The sequence below is a fragment of the Corvus cornix genome, chromosome 1A, assembly GCF_000738735.6.
Source record: "Corvus cornix cornix isolate S_Up_H32 chromosome 1A, ASM73873v5, whole genome shotgun sequence".
Classification (NCBI taxonomy): Eukaryota; Metazoa; Chordata; class Aves; order Passeriformes; family Corvidae; genus Corvus; species Corvus cornix.
In genome coordinates this window covers 62,491,363-62,513,978 of record NC_047057.1, presented here as the reverse complement: position 1 = coordinate 62,513,978, position 22,616 = coordinate 62,491,363, and the positions used below count along the sequence as shown (strand labels likewise).

The 22,616-nt window shown below is 44.6% G+C and overlaps 1 long non-coding RNA gene across 1 annotated transcript; it reads left to right on the top strand.

The window, feature by feature from the left end:
* Positions 1-2,220: 2,220 nt before the first annotated feature.
* LOC109146123 lies at positions 2,221-19,512 on the top strand. Its single transcript, XR_002047940.3, has 3 exons — positions 2,221-7,152; positions 15,480-15,519; positions 15,647-19,512. It is a non-coding gene; the product is annotated as an uncharacterized LOC109146123 (long non-coding RNA).
* The last annotated feature ends 3,104 nt before the right edge of the window (positions 19,513-22,616 follow it).

Sequence of the window (22,616 nt, the reverse complement as noted above, 5' to 3'; positions counted from 1 at the left end):
ATTATCACTTTTCTTTTTTTCACCAGTTCGAAAGCTGATAAGAGTTTGGAGCAAAACATTTCTAAACTGAAAATACAGGCAAAAGATTTTCTGAAAGATGTAAGCACAGAGGAGCCATTTGATCTCTTGGTGTCATCCCCTTGCGTTCCACAGACCAATTTCACTCATTCGCTTCTTCATTAAACACAATGAGAGATATTGAGCTAAAGCTTCTACTCCCAAAAGCCATCCAGTTTTGAAAACACCAGGAGGTGGTGATGCTTCCCTCGATCATTTCCTCCAGGGAATAACCACTGGATTCACAACAGGCCCTCATTTTCTGTTCCCTAACAAATCAGTGACAAACTCTAGATCACCTGGAGGGCACAGACATGCACCCATGCCATCCAGCATATTCTACCACAATTATTAGCACATTTCAGAGACAACCATCACTGGAGCCATTTATTATTTATCCAGCTCTGGAAGGTTATCAGCTCCCAGCTGAGATCATCAGAGACATTCTTCCTCCATCCTATCTGATTGAAGAGCAATGGAAATCCTGTCTGGGCTTTCTGACTGTGGGAATCGTGCCAGTTGACCTCCCCTGGTGCTTCCAACAACCCTGTTTATATAACCACACAGCCATCCCCTGCCCTGGGGCAGTTGGCCAGAAAGCTGATGGCTAGTCTGGAATTACAGTAAATTTAGATATGAGGTATGGCTTCTGTTAGGAATTGGGAGTGTCTTCTTATGGCTGACATAAGCAGGCCTGCATGAGAGGTTTACAAAGCACAATACTGCAGGTCATCAGGGGAATCAAAGGCTGAGACCTTCAGGAGAGACTAGGAACAAGGATCCAGCTTAAAGTCAATGAGAAAGAATTTGCTGGTTCTCCTTGGTGGGTCCCAGCCCAAAGAGACAAATCCAACATTTAGCTGGAAGCTTCGAATCCCAACCAGGGAGCAGTGAAACTGGCATTTTGATGATGATTCGAGCTTTCTCTGCTACTTAAGGCAGGCTCAGTGAGGAAAAAACCTCTTAGTGAGAAAAATTCTTGAACAGATTCCCTGTGATTCACTGTGTTCCTAGCTCCATCTGTTTCCCTTAATATCCAGTGTAGCTACACATTAACCTCACATTTTAAGAATGAATGATGAAGGCTGTAGCCAGCTCTGTACTCTGCAGTGAAAAGGCTCCATAAGGCTAAGCTAAAAGAAGTTAACACTTCTAAGTGGTGTCTTTCAGTGTAAACCTGTCAAACTCTCCCAGCAGTACAACCCTGGAACACTAACCTGCTTTAATATGCAAGAAGCTGTGGCAACTGCTTCTGATGGGTTGCCATTTTTTTGTCTTTTTCTTTATTTTCCCCAACCCTTATTTCCTATATTTGATCTAAATCTCAAGCCAGGCTCTCTCATCCACTGGGAGGTTCTGTGAAAGCAGTGGTCACCCTTTCCTGGTTTGAGTAGGCCAGTGCAAGCCAGGCTTGACACAAACTGTAGGGAAGAAGAGGAGTTGCTGAGGTGCTTTGCAGCACAGCACAGCCCTCAGGAGAGGTTTTAGCAAGGGCAGAAACTTGCAGGAGACATTTTTTAATGTCCCCCTCTGCTACGTGAGAAGGAAATGCTTCTGGCACAGCCTGCCCACCCTGTCTCCTGCAGCCTGCTTCATTACCTCACACAAGTCCAGAAACTCCCTGAACTTCTGGCTAGGATGGAAGGGAATTCTGTGGCATTCAGGAATTTTGTAAAAAAAAAAAAAAAAACAAAACAAACAAACAAACAAAAAAAACCCAAAAAACAAAAAAAAACCAAAAAAACCCAACTCATTCTTAGGTGGTTAAATCAAGAAAAGGGCTCAGCCTTAATTTTCAGAGGAAATATCCTGTCCTGTCCACGATACTGTGTGTTTCTCACCAACGCAGGGCAGTGGAGCACAATGGAAAATCATATAGGGAAATCATATTGGGATCTTCATGGATTGGTAATGAGAGTTAACAGATGACCTACAAGAAGGATGGAGAGGGACTTTTTACACGGGCCTGGAGTGACAGGACAAGGGGGAATGGCTTCACACTGACAGAGAGGAGATTTAGATGGGATCCCAGGAAGAAATTGTTTCCTGTGAGGGTGCTGAGGCCCTGGCACAGGTTGCCCAGAGAAGCTGTGGCTGCCCCATGCCTGGAAGTGTCCAAGGCCAGGTTGGATGGGGCTCTGAGCAACCTGGGATAGTGGGAGGTGTCCCTGCCCACAGCAGGGGCGGTGGAACTGGATGATCTGTAAGGTCCATTCTATGATTCCATGGCCAAATTTTGCTCTCCCTTGTCTATCTCCAAGTTACATTTGGAATTAGATGAATTTCACTAAGCAAAGTTCCAGCTGTGTATTGTTAAGCAAAACATAACTGTGCCATTGGATCTGCCACACAGACAGACTCCCTCCAAGCCAGCTCTTACTCTCATTGATATCTGTGGTGCAGTCAGTCACAGCAAGGTTCATATCTCTGAACTTCAGGCAGTTGATGTGGCCATCCAGACTTCCAGGGATAATGAACAGAACCAGAGACTGCCAGGATGCACCTCATCTCCATCAGAATGTGAACAGCTCCTTACACCAGACAACTCCTGCTCCTTGTTTCTGGATATCATTGCAGTTGAGATACGTTGCTCAGAATTATGTCTAAGTCTTTGCTGTCAATGTCTACAGATAAATGAAGTAAATCCTGCTCCAGTTGTCTCTGAGACAGTAAAGGAGTGGTCCAATCAGCTTTGCATCCATTAAGTTATAATTAAATAGTTAAAGTAACATGGGCTGATATCCCTGGCTCCGTGGAGATTTAGGAATTTAAGGTTCTACCCAGGGCATTTCATATCTTCCCTGCCTAATGCCCATGTCAAGAGAAAACTCAAATTGCCAGGATCAACCACTTGATAATGATTTGTGTAGGAGAAAAGATTTCTACATACTCAGTTTAGATTAATGTCACTATTAGGCTGCTATTCCTTTATCCCAACTCTTGTCACACAATGCAATTATTAATGTTTTGGCAGCATCTTCCCTGAAACTTGAACCAACAAAGCACCCAAAGCCTTGAGCAGAGCCTGATATCTGCCTGCCATCTCATCACAGCTGCTGGATATTGATTATCAGCTAATTACCCAATTGACATCTTCCCAGTTTTATTGTCTTGTTAAGGAGCTTATCATAAGATCTGTCAGACAATCCAAGACAACTTCATTTGCACAGCGCTAATAATTGAAGACTTTGGATGAGTAATAAAATACAAGACATAAATTTCTTATCACCCCCTCTTCCTACTTCCCTCCTGGCGTGACAAAGCACAGTAGATGATGATGATGCCTCGCAAATCTGTTTCCCTTCTTCACCCCAGAGACTCTATCTGATGGTATCTAGTTTTGATAAGGAAAACATTGTTCAAAGTAAGTTGAAATCAGAAGAGACAGCCTTGTTTACTGGTACTCTGGAAGTCAATCCAAACCAGTCTTTCTGTAGTCTTGGAATGTATAAATCAGAAAGATTAACCTCCTTGCAGAACTATTGTGCAAGTACAGCTGCTTTGTCTCCTCCTCATGCCCAGGAAGGGAAGGCATCACACAAATCCTACTCAGCAATTTCAAATTAAGTTGGAACCCTTCAGGTTTGGGGATGATCACCTTCCAGAGCTCCATAAGAGCATTTCACTTGCTTGAGTCAATATTCCATACAAGCAACACTGTGGTTCAGCTTTGTGGAATAACCTCAGTCAGGTGTGATTCAGTTCAGTTTATAAAGGAAAAAACTTGAATCTACCCACTCAGAGCACAACAGGGCACAAACTTTTGATGAGACCCACCAAGAAATCTTCTTTGCAAAGTTTTCCTTTTGATTTCTTTGAACAGAACAGAATACAATCAGCAATGCACTTGGAGCAACCTTGAGCTAGAAGGGTGGAAAAAATTTCCAGAGCTCTCGGGGTACAAATGAAGCACCAGCAGGTTCTGATTCTCTATAGCAAGACAAAAATCACATGGCAAGCTGTCTACACAGTGAGACAAAGGCATAAAGACTTATCACTGAAAAGGTGATGCCAGATACAGAGTACTATGCTAATAAAAGTCAGACTACGCAGATTTGACTCTCTCCTTTTGATTAAAATTCATTTTTTTAATTACTACTCCCAAATGTGCTGCAAGATATAGCTATGCCAGTATAAGAAACCCTATAGGTAAGCATCAAATAATTTAAGAAAGATTTAGAGTATAAATACACCTTTCACTAACAAAAGGGGAAGGTTTCAAAAGCAGAGCAATTCTTAGTCTCACTCCTCTTGAAAATGGAACAGATTTTTCCCAAGTGAACTGTTGCTTCTTCAAAAAACTTCTGATTGGACAGTAATACACCAAGAAAAAAAAATATAGTAGCTGAACTAGCAAAACATTAATTAATATTTCTTATCATTTATAGGAAAACGAACACAAAATAAACCGTCTTTGAAGGCATCCTTACTTTTACTAAGACATGTGGCACCTTGCTTTGTTATTTTCTGTTTGAATTTCATCCAGTGAAGACCCAAATGGCTTTACATACAAGTGTCAGCTCAGGATATATGGTTTTAAATAAGGTCAAGGTGCTTTCAGATTCTCAAAGGCACCTAACTCTCAATCAATTAGCTCCAAGCAATCTCTAAGCAGTTATCACAGGCTTGAAACACCTGAAAGACTTTGGAATCTATATAGCACTTGGCCAGTTTGAAATTTAAACCATTTTGTCTTTCACTGGATTTGATGCTCTTGGACACTTGAAACACTTTTGAAGGCCAATCTCATGGATAGAATTGATGCCTTTAAAGACTCAAAGAGCTCTGGACTTTCAAAAATGCATCTTTTCTTTACTCTGTACAAGAGTTCCTTACCTGGAAACCGAGGGCAGCAGCAGGAAAGTCCTATTCCCACAGACTGGGATAAGAACAGGAACGATTATTAGACACAGAGATTATACAGGAACAGTGGATTGGACTATGACAAAGCCTGATTCTTCCTGATGCTTTTAGTCCAAGGTAAAGAGCTCTGATGTAACCCTGAAAGGGAATGGGCAAGACCAAAGAACCTAATAGTGACCTAACTGTGGCCTTTCAGTGCCTGAAGGGAGGCTGCAGGAGAAATGGAGACACTATTTAAAACAAATTATACTCCCAGCTCAGCTCCTGCAAGGCAGAGAAGTTCTGGTGCAGGAGAAGCACAGGGAGCCACAGCCTTCCAAACCAACAAGAGAACCTACAGGCAGACCATATCTAGTTTTCTTTCCCAACCTCCAGAAGCCTTCCCTGGAAGGGGAAGACGACTGACCCCTTCTGACCCCCTTCTGCAACGTGGCTTTGAAAGCTGGATATCAGATCCTCCCCCTTCCTGCTAAATAGAGACATTTTCAGAAGTCAAAGTCAGTTTCCTGACTCTTGTATGTGTTTATTCTGCTCACTGGATGATATTTGGCTTCCCATATTTCTGCCCCTCTAGCTGGCCTGTCATCCAAGGGTGTGATAAGTTCATCAAAAGAATGAGGGGCAGTCCAACCTGCCTGAAGAGAGGTGATGGAAAACAGAGTCCTTGCTAACAAGAGCAGCAGGACAAGGGTCACATATTGGTAGAAGTGATGAAAGCTCCTGCAGGTCTATTCAGTGTGGCTGTTGCTATGAGAGTGAAGAGATTTGCTGGCCCTGAAGCAAGGAGAGGACACAGATGCTGTTTGTTCCATATCAGTTACAGATTCTGGTCACTTGTGTAAGTTAATACTCTCCCAACTTCTTTTAGGCTCATTACAGCTCTTCTTCTGTTACAGCTTGGCAACACAGTTCTGCCTCTCCTTCCACAGGGAGAACACGCTGCCTTCTGCCCCTAAGAGGCACATGGTGGCAAAGGGCAGATTTTAGTCTCTGCATCTGCACTGGTGGTTCTACCTCAGGTTTATTATCTGTGTGGAAGAGAAAGACAACCATCCGTCAGACCTCTAATCTCAGGAATGCTCTCCCATTCAGAGCCAGTCCCTCTGTGCTGATGAGAAAATATCTTTGCACCACTGTTCTCAGTAGGATCGTGCTAGGCCATCTCCAGCCGTTTTCTACTGAAAACAATAATGTGTAAACAGGGAAGTAATAAGGACTTGAATCTCTCTATCCAGGTGAAATAAAGAGATTGTATACAACAGGTGCGTTCCTGGTGCTGTTGAACTCTCCTTTTGAAAGTTTGTTCCTACCACAATTAGACTTTGGCCGTTGTGTTCAGGGTAACAGCATCAGAATCATTGCCCAGAGCATTGCTTCAGAAATGAATTCTGTTCCAGGAATGATGACAGGTTTCGAGATAGCCAAGCAAACAACACGCTGGAGTACTGCCCATGCTGTGCAGTGCTGTGAGTGCCATATTAAACACATGTTTAATCACTGCAATGAAGGGGAAATGGCAGAAACACAAGTTCTGCCTCCTTGATCAGCTCTTGTAGCACTCAAGTGCTACATCCAGAGTTGAGCCTCCAGTACAAGACTGGAGGCACCACTCCAAGGGTATATGGAAGGTGGGGGCCTCTGCTTCATTATCCACTCAAGGAGCCTTTCCCTCCCACAGGAATATGAAATGAAGGAGGAATTTATAAAAAAGAACATGCAGAGGGCACAAGCCACGTGCACAGGAGAGGGAGAGAGGCACCGGGAAAGGGCAAAAGTCTTTAGCCATTAATTGATGGGACCACCAAGGATTGTCAGGCACAGCTTTGGAGAGGAATTTGTAACTGATAAGAAGGAGGAAACAAGAGGAATAAGACAGCTGAGGATATTTGAGGTGGGCCTGAGGGACTGAACTTAAGGAACGTTTAGTGGGTCAGGGCAAAACAAGGGGGGAGGAAGAAAATAGGACATAGAAGGGTACAAAGAAGAGCCAGTCAAATGTAACCCCTCACTGATCAGTGGATGTGGCTGAACAAGCCTGCACCCCATCACTACAGCCCATCCTATATTTTTATTAAAGCTTTTTAAAAAGGTCTTTTTAAGCCTTTTAAAGACTTTTGCTGTCTTTCTGTACAACCTTACTGCCTGTTCCACATGTGGGAATGCTCTAAGGACAAGGTACCAGCTACTGGGGACAGAAACTGACGCAAACCAAATACAAAGCATTTTGGAAAGGTAAGTAGGGTGAAATGTCTCTTTGTTTTCTAACCTCAAACTGACTTTTTTGCAGCTCAAATTTCCCCTCAAAATTTTTTTTTTCCAAATGCTCTCATGGGACAACTGCTGAAGCAACTCTCAACAAATTAAGGTGCTTAAATACAAAACATTTCAAGTTGGAAAGACCATATTTAAGGAGAAAACAGATGATCTTTTGGGTCAACCCTAGGCAGTGTTCTTTTCTACAAAATGAACTGTATATATTCTATAGATATAAGTATAGACACACTAATGTAGCATTAAAAAAACACCAAACAAAACAGAAAATTATAATAAAGGTAATATCACATTCTAAATTTTTTTTCAGAGTCCTTGTTACAAGGCAAATCATCTCTCCTGAGCACCAGTGGGAAAGGCAACAAGTTTCTCCTATGAACACACTACAGCAGGAGGGGTTTAGCAGCAGACTCTCTATTCCTGAATCTCTGTTGAGAGATTCCTGGTTTGAAGTCAAGAAAGAGGAAAAAATATCTTTCCACAGATACAGCTTTATCTAGGCATAATCCCTAATAAAGTAAAAGCCTTGGTTTCATGAGGGAAGCAGATAAGGAAGCAATGCCCAGAAAGGGTTTAAACAGAGAGGTTTTACTAAATTCCCCAATTCTCTTTTATATTGTGCATTTTTGGCCAGAGAAACAGGTGCAGGAGTTCCTGAAAACTGGAGTCCATAAGATTTTCTCATCACCATCTAACCACCACCCCAGCCTTATTTCGTATTTTTTTCATGAGGCCAACCCTTTTGCTTCTCTAAAATTTGTTGCCATAACTTTCTGTTCTGAGATCTTGTGGCAACAGAAAACCTTCACAGGCAATGATACACTAATGCCAGCATCAATCAGCAACCACATTAGACAACAAAACCTCTTCCAAAATGTCAATACAATAAACAGTGATCATATTCCACTCAGTGCAGGCCACGAAGCCTTGCCTGTACTTCCTCATGATTTTTACATGACAACTGCTTAAATTTACGGGAACGGTCCTGCCCTGTTGCTAAAGAAAGGAGTCAAAGAACTGGGGTATTCAACTAAATAATCAGGAAAGACAATTCCTTCTCTTCCCAGGGACAAATGCACAACCATGTAATCTATAGAATGGATAAATGTCATTTCTGGGTTGCTTGAATTTTAACTCAAATCCAGCAGCAGGCAGGCTCAGTTGTGATGGAACAATGCCTATGCTTTGCTGTGACCAAGATGTCAGAGCTTCATTTCAGACATGGCTGAAATGGACTTTTTTTGAGGGGAAAAAAAAAGCTGCTTGTAGGTGAAAAAGCACATTCCAGGAGCTGCACACCCAGTGCTGCCTGCAAGTACCACAGTGCATGGCACGAGCCAGACCACCACAACTTCTGGAGCTACACATTCCCTTCAGGAGCCCCTCTTGCTCTGCCCTTCAGAAATCCAGCATCCTCTGAATTCTGGGAAGGGAGAAGGTTGAACTTCATGATGGAACAGCATCTCACTCTGGCTGTTTAAATACAACTCTCATGTATTATGAAGGCAGGTTTTCCACAGAGATCACGGCTGTGCTGAAATTAAAGATTGTAGTACCTGCAATCCATTCCCTTCAGGAATCTTTACCAGTGGCCCAGGTACCCTATTGGAATGTGACCTATATAGATGCCAGTGGTTCTGTGGTAAGTCACTAACCTTTTCCCAGCCTGGTTTTTTTCTTTACCTGTTTACCAGCATATCCCACAATTCCAGTTTCCTCCAGTGACATGAGGAAGTTTCTCTAGGATGCCATAAGCAGTCCCTAGTCTACATGGCCCAGGAACTGCACCAATAGCGTATTTCTTGCATTAAAGAAGAATGAGAGCTCAGAAAGCTAAATTCTCTAAAGCTATCTCCACAGATTCAGCACAGCATTTTTTATTTCTGAAGTAAATACTCTAAAATCCAATTTCGTCTCCTACCAGGATTTCTATGCAATATTAATATGCATAACAGATTTTCCTAGTATTGCTTCCAGTTCTTATCTTCCCTATCACTGCACTTTTTCTTTATAGTTATTGCTTATAGTGGAGAAACTTCTGCCACATAGGGCCTAAAAAATAATATTTTGATTCCCAAAGGCCTTTAGGTAATATGGTAATGCAAACAATAAAGACAAAATTTCCCTGTGGAACTTTTCAATACAGTATTACCCACCCACCCCAAGCACTTACACCGTAACTCTCTTTTTCCTAATGCTGGTATTCAGGAGACAACACAGAAATGACAGAATTTGAAGCAAAAAAGACAGATGATGCAGACATTTGTCATGCAGCCCTGAAAAATGTTTGTTACACCTTCTCATCCTACTTTTCTTCTTCCCAGCTTAACTCATTTGCTTTGAAATTCTTCCATTCTGCTGGAACCTGTAGCATGAATCTTGATTGTTTTTAGAACAAACCATGCTCAGTTCATTTTAAAAATAAGGGTTTCTGTCCCACAAGACCTTAGAACCCATCTCCACTGTCTGCAATCTGTAGGAAAACTGACTTTCTTCACTTCACTGTCTCTTCCAGCATTCCCATTCTGCATTAGTGCAGCATTTTTCATGGGATCTCTCAAAAATTCCTGCCCCACCACCACGCACGTAGCTCTGCAGTACTTGCACATCCCTTTGTGTTTCATGGCATCTCCCAATCACTCCCCAGCATTCCCTCAGCCCACCTTCTCTGGAGACAATAAAACACTCACTGCCAGGCACTGAGCTCCCTCATCTTGCCAGAGAATGTGGGAAAGACGACAGGGTCTGTGTAGGAACTGAAATGGAACTGAGCACTGAAAAAGTCAATGCTCACATTTCAAAAACTGACTCTCTCCAAATGTAATTTTTGCTATGTATGTAAAAGGTATTAAATATGTCAAAGACCTTGATCTTAGCTCCCATCAAAGGGCAGGAGACCCCGTCCAACAAACTATACTGAACTCTTGGAGGTTTCTACACCAAAGGTCCTCTCGGTTCCTTCTCCAGGAGATGACGTCAGTGCTGTTGGACAGGTGGATTACATGCAAAGGGCACAGGCCAGGGCTTGCTCATCCTCTGATTTTTGTCTCTGCATTCTGCACTGAAACAGTGTCAGCTGGCTCAGGGCTTGCAGGTGCCACGGGGGGCAGGCAGGCAAGCCCAACTCACCTTAACTCACCCACCCTCCTCCCAAAATCCTGACCTTTATGATGAATTGGAAATAAAAACAGCTCAAAGAATCGCAGAATGGGCCGGGTTAGAAGGGACCACAGTGTTTTGTTTTGGGGTTTTTTTTGTTTGTTTTTTGGGGTTTTTGTGGGTTTTTTCATGGGTTTTTTTGTGTGTGGTTTGTTTGTTTGGGTTTGGTTTTGGGTTGTTTTTTTTTTCTTTTTAAATAGCTAATTCAGGAGATCTCTAAAGCTTATGATAAGAATATCCTGATAATTACTAGATACATTTTGTTTACAGCAATATTATTGGCTGGACTAGAATTAGACTCCTGCGCATTCCTACCTCTACGTTTAGCAATGGTTCTGGATTTTCTTAAGAAAGACTCCACTGTTGTGGATTGGAAATGTAGGAGCCCATAGCCTGTAAGGAAGAAGGAGACATGAATTATAGCACAACTCCCAAAAGTTCAGTGTTCAAATGCTGAGGGACTCAAAAATGGGAGTGGAGGGGGTGCAGGTGGAGCACCTACACACTTCTAAACGCTCAGAGAAAACAGAGTATATTTTTCCTGTTAATGGCAAGCACTTATCCGTGGTATTTAGAGCATAAATAGGATCTAAAGTGCAGCCAATAGCTGCTTTCTAAGCACGGCTAAAATCAGTTATATTCACGGTGCAAAACAGACCAGTGGAAGGACATTCACCACTCTCTAGGCAAATTTAACATATGAGGATGCCTACCCTAAGCCCTGGGACAGTACCTGGGTGCCTGGCCGGGCCTTCCAGAGATCTGGAATTTGATGCTGCCCTTTAAGTTGACGGGACTCCCGTGATTTTCAGGTTCAGGATACCAGAGTGACACCACCAGGGTGCTTTAGTTCAGGATATTGAGAATTGAACGGAATCCTCCTCCCTCTTGCCATTTTCCAGTCCTTCCCACTTCAGAGGGAAGCTTTGATCCAACAAGGATCACAGGCAAAAGGCTGGTGAAATCCCAGATGGAAGAAGGCCAGCGCAATTAGACACAATCCCGCTTTGTAACTCACGATGTTTTCCCTAAGTAAATTATTGCTAATTTGATACACCAGGAAACACAGCTGGTGTTTTTCAAGGATAAAAACCCCTCTGTTCATGAAGACACAGCACTACAGGCCACAGCAAGACTAAGACAGGCTTAAGGACCAGCAATATTAATGGATTATTGGCGCAGCTGAATTTGCCCCAGGACCACAGCTTCCTCGAAAGGTGCACAGGCCAAGTAGGCATCACAGGGGATGTGAATGGACAGACAGAAAAAGTAGTAAAGAAGGAAATTTCTCTTTAAAGACTGAGATAAATGAGCGGTATGACCATTAGCAGCATATTTTCTTAAGGTTACCCATCAAAAAACTATGAAGAAATAGAAGTCATGTCACCAGCACGGACAAATATCACAGAATCGGTAAATTTGGAAGGGATCGCAGTGGGTCATCTGGTCCCACCTCCATGCTCAAGCAGGGTCAAAATATACAGCCTAGATGGCAAGAGCAAGAGAAGCCTGAACAAACACCGTGTCTCAAACAGTGCTTCAAACTTTTTAAATGTTGCTTTTAAGATTCTGTGCTTTTGGGCGTGAACCTCACAGCTTTAAAATTGAAAGAAAATGCACACACAGACTTCCAGTCTCGGGATAACTTCAGTCAACCCAGCATTCCACTTAATTGGAGTTTGTGGAAGATCATTTTTGCAGAGGCAGCTTGCATCCCCTCACTACAGACCAAATGTTCCACTCTTTCCTCATCCAAATTTGAGATAGAGATGAATTCATCTTCCTTACTCCCTGTGGTGTAGAACAGGTTGTTCACTAAGTGGAAAAGCCTTCTGGAGTCTTTATTAGGGAAAAATAAGGGACAGAAGCTGACAATTAATAACAGAAAACTCCTGGAGTGACAATGACTGTGGCTTGTCCTCCAAGTTATTACTTTCCCACCCCCAATACAGATCTAAAAATCATGCTTTTCTCTTTGTGTGCTTTCCATCTGTTGCAAAGACAGCAAGAAGGAATATTCCACATGCATTTCTCCCACCATGGAAGAGACATGAGGGGAACTGATATTCCTATATTGCTGTGCAGCAGCATCCAAAGGCTTCCCTTCGGATCAGTATCTGCTCGGCTGGGCTCTCTGTCAGCACAGAGGACTTCAAGACCGTGCTGTTTACATCTTCTGGCAAAAGCAAGTGTAAATGTCTGTAAAAAACACTCCTGGACTTAAAATATGAGCATTAAGATTCTTAAGACTTCAGAGTGATGCAGAGGTGAGGACAACTTAACAGAGAGCCTTGGGCTCTTTCTGAGATAAGACATTCCAACTTCCAACCAATCATCAGTACCTCTCCTTCCACACTTGTTTCCTACCTCTGCATCAGTGGGGGACAGCAGCACTCCCAGCTAGGTAAAAAAGCCCCTTTTATTTGTTCCATAACACAGCACCCTCTTTTTCTTAAGGCAGAGAGAAAAAATAAAACAAAACAAACCCCCCAAGCAGCTTCACAGCACTTATTGATACACCTTGAGCCGTGTGAGCTTAGAGGATAAAGGTTAAGTTTATTTTCACTGATGCCATAAAGAAGGAAGCCACTGAACAGTCCACCAGGGAGAAAGCTCCCACTGATGCAAGTATGTGGGAAGCACATGAGCCACAGAGCCTGGTCTGCTGAGATCCCCCTGCAGAGCTGCATCCAGCCCTGGGATCCCAGCACAGGAAGGACAGGGAGCTGCTGGAGCAGGGACACCAAGGGGAGCAGAGGGATGGAGCAGCTCTGCTGGGAGGAAAGGCTGAGGGAACTGGGATTGTTGTGCCTGGAGAAGAGAAGGCTTTGGGGTAACCTCACTGTGGCCTTGCAGTGCCTGAAGGGAGCCCACAGGAAAAGATGGAGAGAGACTCTTGGCAAGGGCCTGGAGTGACAGGGCAAGGGGGAATGGCTTCACACTGACAGAGAGCAGGTTTAGATTGGACATTGGGAAGAAATTGTTGCCTGTGAGGGTTCTGAGGCCCTGGCACAGGTTTCCCAGAGAAGTTGTGGCTTCCCTGCTCCATCCCATGGCAGGAGGCTGGAACTGGATGGTCTTTAAGGTCCCTTCTGACCCAGGCCATTTTGTGATTCTACGAATGTTAAAAGAAATATTGATTTTCTGCAGGGGTACTGAAAAGTGGGAAGTGGGTGCCTGCATCCATGTGTTGTGCATGCTTTAGTAGATAAGGGCTGACTGCACATAAATCTGTTTGCTGGGAACTCATTTTACATCACCAGAAAACCCAGCAGGTTTTGTTTGTCTCACACAGGGGTGTTCCTCTGGTTGCCCAATCACATCCTGCTCTTGTACAACAAGAACTTCAGATTAACCTTCGTGGCTGTGATGGTGCATGTGGCCTACACTTCCCCAAACACATTTTTTTAATGCCCTCCCAATCCTTTGTTACGAGATTAGTGCAAGCAATTATTCTAATGCCTTCATCTGTGTGAGGCCACCTCACACACGGAAGCCACCAGCGGAACTCAGTGGTTACCAGTGCTCCAAAGGGCAAGAGGAAAAAAAAAAAAAGAGGGTTAGAAAGCCAAATTGCTCATTCATAGGCAGCAGAACAACCCCTTCTGTCCAACTGCTCAAAGATACAACCCCTCCATTACATACAATCACTCACACATTCATTCCTCCTCAGCCACAGTGGCACACAGATATATTTTGCTCCTGTGGGTGCTTGTTACTACTAAGTTGCAAAGCATTACTGGACTTTCCTCCCACCTCCCTATCTTTGACAAAAATATTCTTTCTTTTTTTTTAAGAACTGCTCTCTTCCACCTCAATCTGGTGTATTTTTGATAAAGCATGTAGCTCAGCCTTCTTATTTTTTATCTTGGTAGACTCATTTCCATGGAGATCTCTGGAAGGCCAGAGAACAGAACCATCACACTCCCCCCTTCTACCATCCCCACTTGAGCCTACAGTGCTTTTTTCCACATTTTCTTTTCATCCTCTCTCTTGTTGCACTTGTGCTTGACTAGAAACTTATGTTTACCACTACAGCACTCCTGACTCATGCAAAATGTGAGATCCAACATTAACACAATTCACGAGAAGGGAATTAGAGAACAGAGAAAACGATGTCACCCTCTCCATCTCACCACCCACTCCATCCCAGGTCCTTCTGTGGCCCCAGCTGAAGGAGTAACTGAGCACTTCAGTGCCTTTCACTTGGTGGATCTATCCCTAAAAAACTCCATGTAGCAATGCACTCATAGATCTATTTAAGTTAGCAATGAACCATCAAGAACGAGCCAAACAGAACTCTGATATTTATACAGAGACTAAAAAAAAAATAAAAATATACTTAAAACCTGAAAGATGATTCTGAAATACCCCTACATCAATTGAATCACAGGCTCTTCTGCAGGTATTTCAAATATTGTGCTCTAGAGCTTCCCAGGTACTTGATAGGTCACCTGGGCCTGCTCAAAGGCACTGGCATTCCTCAGGCAGCTGAAAATCTCCATCAGACCTGTGCCCAATCTCTCACAGATTTTAGAGCCTAGGGCTTGGAGTTACCTTGGTTGTCTCCAGTGTTTTATGGACTCACTGAACAACTCAGCCAGCGATCTGAACTCCCATTACAGTCACTGGGGTCAAACTGGTATTTCTGCAGCACGATCCCCTTACTGTCAGGTCAACATTTAAGGCTGTCAGTGAATCACGCCCAGCAATTCCTTTTCCTCTCAACTGACTGTAAAAAACCAGAGGGAGCCAAATGCAGTGCTCATAGGCTAGGAAGGAGATCATACCTTGCTCTGAGCAACCTGGTCCAGTGGGAGGTGTCCCTGCTCATGGCAGGGGGTTAGAATGAGATATCTTTAAGGTCCCTTCCAAACCAGGCAATTCCGTGATTCTATGGTTCTATTATTAAGTAATACTAATTGATCTAATAGTTTAGAACTAATTTGTAGCCTGGGCCCCATTATCATTCACAATAATGCACAGATGGCATTCACAGGACACACAAAAATGAAACCCCCAAAACTCAAGTAGTACAGTGAAGGGATACAAAAATGACTTCAGAGACTCTTTGAGAGAAATATAAGCAAGATTAATGCTTTCTCTGTCATTTGTTCTCCCAACAACAGAATCAACATGACTGCTGCCCTGGCCAACTCAGATCCTCAGGTATTGTTCATTAGCCACATGAATACAAATATAACACACATGTACATATAACTTCCTACCCACATTGCAGCTCTGACTCTCTGACTGCTTCTCTAACTCTGAATTTTCCTTTTTTTTTTTTTGGCAGACTTCAAGAAGACAGAATGAAGTGAATGTCACCAAATGCTTTCACAAATTGTTTTAATGAGCTGGATTTTGATCGATTTAAAGGCCTAAAAAGGTGGATATGCAGCAGGAAGGAGAAGTGGATAATGGTGCTGCTGGAGAACAGCACTAAAAGCCAAAAAGGGAAATACACAGAGCAACCAGTTTGATGATGCAGCCACCAAATGAGTCTTCAGCCAGGTTGTGTAGGAGAGTATAACAACCTTACCAATTCCAAAAATCGGAAACACCAGAGAGATACTAAACCCTACCCACCTCTATCTACATCTTGCAGCATTACACAGGCAGACTCTCAAGTGAGGAAGGGTAACAACCATCTCCAGGCATTTGGGATTCTCACAGGGCAGACACAGGATGGAGAATTAAAATGGGAGTCTACAACTAAAACTGATGAATTTAAGTGCAAAAAGTGGCACAAGTGTCAACCAAAATGTCCTAATGGTACGATTTGGAAAACAGCCTCTTGAGAGGTACGAAATAATATAAAAAGCATTTTATAAAGCAGTCTTTTCTTAAAGGGAAGAAAAGAGGTTTAAAGAGATGTCTAATACAGGGATGTAGGTCATGTTGTTATTTATAAAATGGTGATTCCTGTCATTATTTCCAGTATATTCCTGAATGTTATCTTTCATCAGTGACAATGGCAGAGCGAGTGCTACAACAGTCCCTTCAGGCTTATTTTCTGCAGAACCATATGGAAAAATTAGGAAGACATTCAAGAGTTAAATACAATCACCCTCAGCAGAAGCTTTTCCCAGATTAGCCCTTGTGTCAATGCATTGAGAAGAAACCCAGAGGTTATTTTCACTACTGATCACAGAAAGGCTGAAGTTATCAAGGACCTCTGGAGGTCACCCCTGCTCAAGTAGGGCCAGCCACAGCTGCCTGCCCAGGAACATGACCAGTCAGCCTTGGAATATCTCCAAGGATGAAAACTCCAAAACCTCCCTGGGCAGCCTGTGGCAGTGCTCAGTCACTCTCATACTTTAAAAAAAACCCCTAAACAAGCAAAAACCCAACCAAAAAACCAGTTTCTGTTCTAGTTTGTGTCCATTGCCTTTGGTCCTGTGGCTGAGCACCATGGAAAAAAGCCTGGCTCCATCTTATTTACCTCCCCACATCAGATAATTCTGGTAAGATCTCTCAAGAGTTACAGCACTCTCAGCTTTTCCTCACAGCAGAGATGCTCCAGTCCCTTCATCAGACTCTCTCCAGCACATCCATGTCTTTCTTGACTGGGCACCCAGAAGGGAAGACAATACTCCGGGTGTGGTCTCACCAGTGCTTAACAGAGGGGAAGGATCAGCCCCTTGACTTGCTGACAATGATCGTCCTAACACAGCTCAGGATACTTTTAACTTTCTTTGCTATGGGAGTACACTTGGCTCACATCCATCCTGGTGCCTGCCAGGACCTTTCCTGCCAAGCTGCTTCCCAGTCACTCAGTCCCCAGCAAATACTGGTGCCTCCTCCTCCCCAGGTCCACAGAACTTTGCACTCCTCCTTCCTGAACTCCAGGAGGTTCCTGCCACCCACTTCTCCAGCCTGCCCAGGCTCCCCTGGATGGCAGCACAGCCCCCATGGACACCAGCCACTGCTCCCAGTTCTCTGTCTGCTGGGGGAATACTCTGCCCCATCATCCGGATAATTAATGAGGATGTTGGACAGAATTGGACCCAGTTAGAGGCCTCCATTTAGACTTTGTGCCACTGACCATCCCCTTCAGACTGTCCCCTGTCTCCTGATTTACCCCACCCTCAATCTGCTCTGCTGTGAGGGAGACAGTATCAAAAGCCTTACTGAAGTCCAGGTAGACAATGTCCACTGCTGTCCCCTCATCTACCAACCCAGTCATTTCCCCACAGAAGGTTTTCTGGGTTGGTCAAGCACAACATCCCTCTGGCAAATCCATGCAGTCTCCTCTTGATCACCTTCCTGTGCCTGGAAATACCTTCCAGGGTGAGTTACTCCATCACTTTCTCCACAGATCAAGGTGAGCATGACCAGCCTGTGGTTGCCTGCTTCCTCCTTCCTGCCTGCTCATGGAAAGGAGTGGGAAGAGAATGAGGATATTCTTTTCAAGAAAAGAAGGCTGACAAGTGTCTGGCATCTACCCTGTCTTCTGAAGGAGGGAATGTTAGATCCAGACATATCCTCAGCAACATTCCACTGCTAGTCTGAGGACTTCAATGCCATCTAAATAATCTGCATCAGTTTGAACTTCCCCAAAAGTGACTATTTTATCCTCCACAAGAACAAAAATGTCTGACACAAGCATCCAGCAGCCTTCAGGAAAAAAAGGAACTTTACATGCTGATAAGAACACATTAGAGTAGAGCAACATACAAACAAAAAAAGTACCTAGAAAGTTAAATAATTAAGAAAAGGTATCTTCCATCTAAGAGCAATGCCTTTTTTGAAAGCAGATGGTCTGGAGTCGGAAATAAAATCAGACTTCCCCCTGACTGCCTCCATCCCCTATTACTTGATTATTTTTCCTCAAAGCATCTGGATGTAACTGACCTCCAACCGTGGAATCAGCTACAAAATAAACATGTCTTCTTGTCCTTAGGCTGAGCTGCTGAGCTGCTGTGTCTTGAAACAGTATTCCTGTCGAAGTTAAAGTCTACTCAGTGCAGGAATTATTAATAACTCCTTTTATTAACATTCCTTTGGCTGAACTGTTTGGGGTCAGCTAAAAATGTTTTCTTCAGTAAGGGGATATTCTGGAAGAAGCAGTGTTCTATCAATTGAGGAGGCAAACCCAGTGAAAACAAAGAAAGATATTATAACAATCCAGGATTACAGAATGTGCCAGGTTTGGGGTTTGGTTGGTTTTTCGGGTGTTTTTGTTTTGGTTTGGGTTTTTTGGGGGGGTGGAGAAAGTTCTTTTTACTTGTAAGTCCACACCAAAGTATGCTTTAAATGCTTCTCTCAGATACCTGAATTAGCAGATGGTATGAGTTTAAACCATGCATTTCCTCAAATCTACCTGGAAATGCGCACACAATCAGTTCCTGCTGGGCAAATACTCACTATCTGCAAGGTGCAGCTATAACCAATGGCACAGCTATTTCTGCAGCATTACTGATCACCAGCAGAGATGGCAGCTCCATGCACCAGGGAATGGAGAGTGAAGTGCTGCCCTGTCTTCTGTCTGCACCAGAACAATGCCACTCAGCATTATCTAACTGGGATTATCACCTGACTGGCAGCAAGAAAGCCTGATGAATCATTTTTATTCCAAAGCACATTAAAATGTGAAAGGGCAGTGCATTAGGTCCTTCCAGTGGAAAACCTTACTTCTCTATGGAAGAACCTTCATCAATATTGAGTTTCACCTTTCACATAACTCACTGCAAATCTATCCTGTGTACCAGGACAACTTTCACCTTTCCTGGTAAGCACCTAAAACTTCATTCACCACTTCGGGAGAGAAGTTACTCTCAAAACCAGTAGCTGGGACTTGCACAAAAGCTCAATTACCTCTGAGGAGCTAATACTACTCCTGGGATTCAGTTCCCACTAACTTATGCATGGAAAAGCTACGTGCCATCAGCAGAACAGAGAGCAGCATCCTACTCACTTAAACACATCCCTGCAGCTGCACAGAAAGCAAGCAGCAAACCAAAAATTGCCTCAGAGATGCATTCATACTGACTGCAAACCCAACATTTCCAAGAAAGCCTTGATTAAGTCCTGGAGACAAGCCAGATAGAAAATGAAGCACTTCTATGAAAATTATAGTCACTGATTCGTTTCTATTGGCTGCAAAGTTGTTTGTTTAAAAACGTTTCATTCCCACCACACATTTTGAGTAAACAGGTACACAGAAAACTTCAGCACTTCTTCATCCTTTCCCCTCTCTCCCTATTTCCTCCCCACCTCCCCCAGTCCTTAAGCTTCTCTCAGCAGCTTGCAAACAGTACCTCCTTCTCCCACTGCACGCACACCAACTCCCTCCTTCCAGCAGAACTGGGGACACACGTGAACTGGGCACAGAAACACAGAATGGTTTGGGTTGGAAGGGATTCCAAACCCCTGCCATGACAGGGACTCCTCCCACTACCCCAGGTTGCTCAGAGCCCCATCCAACCTGGCCTTGGACACTTCCAGGGATGGGGCAGCCACAGCTTCTCTGGGCAACCTGTGCCAGGGCCTCCCCACCCTCACAGGCAACAATTTCTGCCTCATATCCCATCTAACCCTACCCTCTCTGTCAGTGTGAAGCCATTTCCCCTTGTCCTGTCACTCCAGACCCTTGCCAAGAGTCTCTCTCCATCTTTCCTGTGGGCTCCCTTCAGGCACTGCAAGGCCACAGTGAGGTCACCCCAAAGCCTTCTCTTCTCCAGGCTGAACAATCCCAGTTCCCTCAGCCTTTCCTCCCAGCAGAGCTGCTCCATCCCTCTGCTCCCCTTGGTGTCCCTTCCCTGGTTCAGAACTGAAAGCAGAGGGAAGTGGTGACTTGAACTGCTTGGCCTCAGCCTTTCAGAAAGGGTTGATTTTCCTTCCTGGTGACTACAGACCACATCTGCTACACCAAGTAATTTATCACGAGGATTTTTTTTGCTTGCTTTTGAGCAAAAGAATGAAAGCATTTTCTTGGGGAAGAAAAAGCACATGGTACAGTCTGCAAAAATGGGTAGTTTTCAGCCAATTCAACTTAATTCATAATTCATCCTAATTGATGATACAAGGTGTCTGTCTAAGCAAGTGCATTTTTGTGAACAAGTAAAATGACCACAATGAATCACTTAACACACCTTCATGTGAAGTAGGAAAAGCATTCCTAGGACAGTTATTCCTCTTTTGTTAAAGCAAGGTGCGCCCCAGTCCCTAGTACACACACACTCTGCTCTGGGACTTCCAAGGCAAGACCTCAGTCACCTTTAGAATCACAGAATAGAACCACAGGATCATTAATGTTGGAAAAGATGCCCAAAAGCATAAAGTACAACCTTTGAACTATCCTCACTTTGTCAACTAAAGCATTAAGTGCCACATCCAGTTGTTTCTTGGACACCTCCAGGGATGGAGACTCCACCACCTCCCAGAGCAGCCCCTTCCAATGCCTGACCACCCTTTCCATGAAGAAATTCCTCCTGATGTCCAACCTGACCCTCCCCTGGTGCAGCTTGAGGCCATTTCCTCTTGTCCAGTCCCTTGTTCCCTGGGAGCAGAGCCTGATCCCCCCTGGCTGTCCCCTCCTGTCAGGGAGTTGTGCAGAGCCAGAAGGTTCCCCCTGAGCCTCCTTTGCTCCAGGCTGAGCCCCTTTCCCAGCTCCCTCAGCCCCTCCTGCTGCTCCAGCCCCTTCCCCAGCTCCATTCCCTTCTCTGGACACGCTCCAGCCCCTCAATGCCTTTCTTGTCCTGAGGGGCCCAGAGCTGCCCCAGGATCTGAGGTGTGGCCCCAGCAGTGCCCAGCACAGGGGACAGTCACTGCCCCGGCCCTGCTGCCACCCCATGGCTGGCACAGCCCAGGTGCCATTGGCCTCTTGGCCCCCTGGGCACACCTGGGCTCATGTCCAGCCGCTGTCCCCAGCAGCCCCAGGAGAATGCTGGGGGAGACACACGCGAGACTCTGCCACCGCTTAAAGGACTGGGCTTCACTTTTTGCCCAGCCCATAACTTTGGATACCCCGTTCTTCTCCCACTCCCCCACTTTCCACCAGCACCACCAGAATTCCAGCTCCATGGTGACTGTATCCACAGGCTGATGAAGCTGAAAGCTGAGTTTTCAGCCAAGCTCAGGGAGCTGATGTGAGTCACAGCACAGCTTCCAGAACACCCAAGTGGATTTGGGCTTGTTTGGAACCTTAGCTGAGCGCAGGCAGAGGAGCTGCTCCTTTTGGCAGCACATCACACGTAACTCAGTGGGGGTGAGCTGGCTGTGAAGCCACACTCCCAGTCAAACACTTCTTTTACCTCAGCTCCAACAGCTGCAGCCACAGAGCAAAATCCACGGAGCCAACAGGTTGCAAAGCTCCCTGGCCTAAGGACCGGGTTTTCACTCATCCTTGTACAGCCCCCACAACCAAAAGGCACCCCAGCTCAAGTGACATTCTTGAGCCAGCTCAGCTTTCAGACTTTGAATTGTTGCAATCACTTCTCCTAGATCCACGCTGATCATGCCACATCAGAGCCCAGCTCTTGCTTCCCCACAGAAAACAGACATATGTTTTATGGGTGTTTTCCACTCCTGAACATAGCCTGTCCCAAATAACCAAGATCTTGGTTCTTTTCCCTCTGAACCCTATTAGGGCTTTCTGCCATCTGCTATGTCTGTGACAGATGCTTGTATAACTGAGAGATCAAGCTAAATATAAGATACCAACACCCCCGTATGCTCCAAACATTCCAAGTTTAGTACTCCTATTGTAAGTGAGGCCTAAATATAGCAAGATAAACCAAAAACATCTTTTATGTTGAAGCATTCCTAAGTTCGATGACACCTCAGCACAAGTTCTCCAAAGCTTAGCAGGGAAGGGAGGGGACAACATCTCCTGAGGGTGTTATTTGGAGATTAAAAGCATCATTACCAAGGCTGTAGCAAACCCTTCTCCCACGTGAGGACACTTGGCTTTGAAGCAGCACAGCTGAGCTGTGTTTGCCACCATGGCTACAAATCCAGAGTGCCACAGAAGCTCCCTGATGGAGAGCAGCACTCTGCAGGCAACACCAGCCCAGCCCAGGAGGGGACTGACACATTTTCTACTCCTCATCTTGCTCAGCAGAGGAAAACTGCCCTCTTTTCTAAAGCTCCAGGGACCTACACAGGTAGAAAAGCTATCCTGTTCCCCCCCCACCAAAGCCACAAGGCTCTCACATCCTGAGGGACAGGGAAATCAAGGAGCAGAGACCCTTTGCAGGCTGAAGAACACCCAGCAGCACAGGAGCTGTTGTCTCTGGAGAGCTTTTTCACCTTGAAGTAAC